Source organism: Silene latifolia, chromosome Y, assembly GCF_048544455.1.
Source record: "Silene latifolia isolate original U9 population chromosome Y, ASM4854445v1, whole genome shotgun sequence".
Classification (NCBI taxonomy): domain Eukaryota; kingdom Viridiplantae; phylum Streptophyta; class Magnoliopsida; order Caryophyllales; family Caryophyllaceae; genus Silene; species Silene latifolia.
Window position 1 is genome coordinate 177,865,941 of NC_133538.1, and position 4,303 is coordinate 177,870,243.

General features: G+C 43.2%; 1 non-coding gene across 1 annotated transcript; it reads right to left on the reverse strand.

The window, feature by feature from the left end:
- Positions 1-319: 319 nt before the first annotated feature.
- LOC141635932 (small nucleolar RNA R71) lies at positions 320-425 on the reverse strand. The gene has a single exon (XR_012540585.1). It is a non-coding gene; the product is annotated as a small nucleolar RNA R71 (small nucleolar RNA).
- Positions 426-4,303: the final 3,878 nt, after the last annotated feature.

Below are 4,303 nucleotides of genomic sequence, written 5' to 3' on the forward strand. Positions count from 1 at the left end.
AATCTCCAGACTGAGGATGGGAATACTTTTGACATCCGTCCGTCCTATATCAATCTGGTGGAGAGAAATCTCTTTAGAGGTGTGGCAGGTGAAGACCCGAGAAAGCATATGGAGGTCTTTACAGACTACTTTTCTACTATCCCCGCCACAAATGGGGTAACTAAAGACAAGATTAAGGAGGTGCTATTTCCTTTTTCTTTAACTGACTCAGCCAGGGAGTGGCTAACTAACTTGGACCGTACGACCGCGAGGATCACAGACTGGGAGACCCTTGCTCTTGCTTTTTATAAGAGGTATTTCCCTCCGCAGTGCACCAATCAGCTGAGGGCCAAGATCACTAGTTTCAAGCAGGTACCGGATGAAACATTCTATGAAGCTTGGTGCCGGTTCAAGAGATTGGTGAGGTCTCTTCCTCACCATGGTTTTGATCCGTGGTTTTTGTCCAATCAATTCTACAATGGGTTGTACGATGACCACAGAGCCATACTTGATGCTTCATCCAATGGAAGATTTCAAAAGAATACTAATGATGATAAGGGATGGGCGATTATTGAGGAGATGGCGACCCATTGTGCCGAGTATGGGAACCCTAGTGATGGTATTCGAATAGTTCACGCAGTTGATAAGGCAGACGTGGCTCAGCTGGAAGCCATGAATGCTCGTTTTGATAAATTGGAGCTGCATTCTGCTGGAGAGCCTCAGACGATCCATTTGCTTACTAGAGGGAGAACGTCATATGTGAGAGGTGTGGGAGCAACGAAGGTCACACTACTGTTGGCTATTTTACAGAGAAGGAACATGTCCTTGCTTTTCAACAATACAGGCAAGGAGGGGGTGAGCGAGTTATCTGAGTTGAAGACGATGCTGTAGTCTTTGACAAAGCAATGGCAAATAAGTGGCCAACAAAAAGATGCATCCATCAAGTCACTTGAAACTCAATTTGCCCAGTTAGTCGCGAACCAATCTACGAGGAAGCAGGGTCATTTACCGTCACAAGCTGATAAGAATCAACACGAGACGGTAAATTTAATAAATCTGAGAAGCGGTCGTTCTTATGAGGGACCGCATTTATTGAAATCAGACCCGAGGAAGGTAATTACTGCTGATGAACAGTGTATTATTGAATAAAAAGAGCTGACGAGAAAGAAAATACTCGATCGACTGGTTTCAGGTGGTCGATCGAGTGAAAAAGCTGAAGAAAAGACTCGTTCGAGTGGAACTTTTAGTCGATCGAGTGAACATGAGAATGAACAGCTCGATCGAACGAAAAAAACAGTTCGATCGAGTGATTTTATTGAGGATACTACTTGATCGAGTGATATTTTTGCTCGATCGAGTGATGCTGTTATAGAAGACCTCGATCGAGAGCCTGCTAGTGCTCGACCGAGTGAAATATCGCCTGAAAGACCCCGTTCGAGAGGAAAGAAGTCTCGATCGAAGGATGTAGAGCTTGATCCAGCTGACACGCTGGAAGAGAGGAACAAAGGGCTCGAGATACTTATCACGGTACCCTTCCCAAGGCGGCTACAGAACACAAAGGCTAATCAACAGTTCGGTAAATTTGCCAAACTCCTGAAAAGCTTGCAAGTTACGGTTCCGTTCGCCGAATTGCTGACACAGGTACCCTCTTACCTTAAATTTATGAAAGAAATTTTATCACGTAAGAGGCACATTAACGATCATGAGACGGTAGCTTTGACCGAGGTAGGGATGACCCTAGTTCAGAATAAGTTACCTCCCAAACAGTCAAACCCGGGTAGTTTCTCGATTCCATGTCACATTGGTACCCACTTAATTGATAACGCGTTATGCGATCTTAGCGCTAGCGTGAGTGTCTTACCGCCGTCTATTGCTAAGAGACTTGGTTTGACCAAGTTTAATTGCACCAATATGACTGTTCAGATGGCCGACCGTAGTATATCACGCCCGTTAGGTGTCATAGAAGACATACCTGTTAAGATCGGGAGATTCTTTATTCCCGTTGATTTCGTTGTACTTGACATCCCTGAGGACACACATACCCCTATCATTTTAGGGAGACCAATTTTATTTACTGCCCGTGCAGTGATAGACGTCGGTGGCAAGACATTGACTTTTCAGGTTGGGGACGAGGAATTGATATTCCATGAGTCTAAGTCCCGAAGCGCTCCCATGCAAGCTCAGCGTTGCAATTCCCTCTCTTCTACTGACCCTCCTATTGACACTCCAAATGAAGATTTGGAATATTGTGCTGCTATCGTGACCCCTCCGCCTCAGATTGAGAGCTAATAGGAGGAAAGTTTGTCTGTTTTCCTTGCTGCAGGTACAAATGAAAATATTGAAGGAGCTGTTAATGAGTATTGTGTAATTAATGTCAGTCAAAGTGGGAGTGATGACGCTAAAGCTGGTAAGAAAGGAGTAAGGACGAGGAAAGTTTGCGCGTATATGGACGTCAACTATTCTCCTCCTAATGATTCAAGTTCAAGCTCATGGATAATGTAAAGGACGGTTAATGTTGCTGAGGTGACGTCCTCCAGTCAAGAGCCCCCCGAGGGGCTGCTGAACTGCTTTGAGAAGTGAGCGGGGAAATGCCCCGTGTAAGAAATAGTATAAACAATTTTCAATTTCCGTCGGATTTTTTTATTGCATTTAATTAGGACAATTAGAATTTAGACATTTTTAGAGTAGTTTAGAAGACTATAGACTGTTACTATTCATATTTGGTATTTTGGGATATTTTTGCGAGTGTTTTTATGCAGGTTTGGGGAATTATACCCAAATTCAAAGGCTTACACGAGGAAAAGAGCTCGATCGAGTGATATTTTTACTCGATCGAGTGAAAGTTGATCGATCGAATGGTTTCTTATTGCTCGATCGACAGAAGCTAAATATGGGAGTTCTCGATCGAGTGAACTTTTACTCGATCGAGTAGATGGAATCCAGAACTCCTTGATCGAGTGATTCAAAACAACTCGATCGAGTGATTTTGCAATTCATACGCAGGAAGTCTCTTTAACTCCCTTCATTCCTCCTTTATTCTAATTACTCTTTCATTTTTCAGTTTGCCTTCACCTTATTTGCGAAAAATCCCCAATATCTCCATTTTTATCGCCCTTATACCAAATCCGCCACCTACATTTTTTTTCCTTGCTAATTAGTCGTCCATTGCCCTCTATTTTCCCCTTGATTCTTGTGTTTTTACACGGGCAATTAGAGGAATTCGAGTTCGCGATTTTTCGATCAAAAATCGCCATTCTTGTTTGTTTTGTCGATTAATTGCTCAATTTGTAGGTTTCGCATCATCAAGTAAGTAATTCCAATACTTCTTTGCATTTTAATTTCATTAATTTTGCCTTTTATGAAGTGATTTAGGAATTAGGGTTTCAAAATTCCTTATAGGGTCATATTTTTCGACTATAAATGTGATTCTTTGCCTAATTTGTCTTACTTGATAATTAATTCCCGTACCTCATTGATTTTCACATGTTTACTTCAAATTTTATGGGAAATTTGCGATTAGGGTTCCTGTCAGTCGAAATTTTCGACTATGAATCGTGTTTTTCCTGCTGCCATATGCTTATTTGCTTTAATTGTTGCATAATTTGCTGCATTTGTCATCTGCTACCCTTCCGATATCGCTGTTTACCTGCTTCATTCGAATTGTTGAGGAAAAATTCGGGAATTAGGGCTGCCAGTCGAAAGTTTCGACTGTTTAGGGAAATTCTTTGCCATTTTCACGTTGTTTTCTTATCAGTTTCCCATGCCCTATTTGACTAGGATGGATTCTAGCTCCATGCCTTCTACAAGCTCTGCTGCCAGTCCGTCCTTGTCTCTGTTTGAGACGGTAGTCCCTGCTGCTATTACCATCTCCGCACATACCAGTACCCATGTGTTCTTTGTTTCTGCTGCTGGTACTGTTTTTACACCTGTTAGCACTGCTGCTAGCTCCGTTTCAGCCACAGCTGCTAGCACTGTTGCTAGCCTTTCTTCCTCAGTGGCGGTCTCTACTGCGTCCACTGCTACAGCTTCACTTTCACCTGCAGCTGCTTTCAGAGCGGCTCTAGTTCCTCGTACCGTCAGTGGACGGTCTTCTACTTCAGGTTCTAGAGGCCGCGGTCGTGGTCGTGCTACACCTGCTGCTGGTCGTGCTAGGATTCGAGTGGACGACACTCTTGACTCCCACCCTGAGTACCCGCAGGTAATTTTTGTTAATGGTGTACATCGTACTAGATTTTATAACTTAGTTGACTGCGAGTTTCTCCCTACACGTTTTCTTTGCCGTACATCACTTGAGAGGCTCGGCTTCTATGAGCCGGTTTGTGAG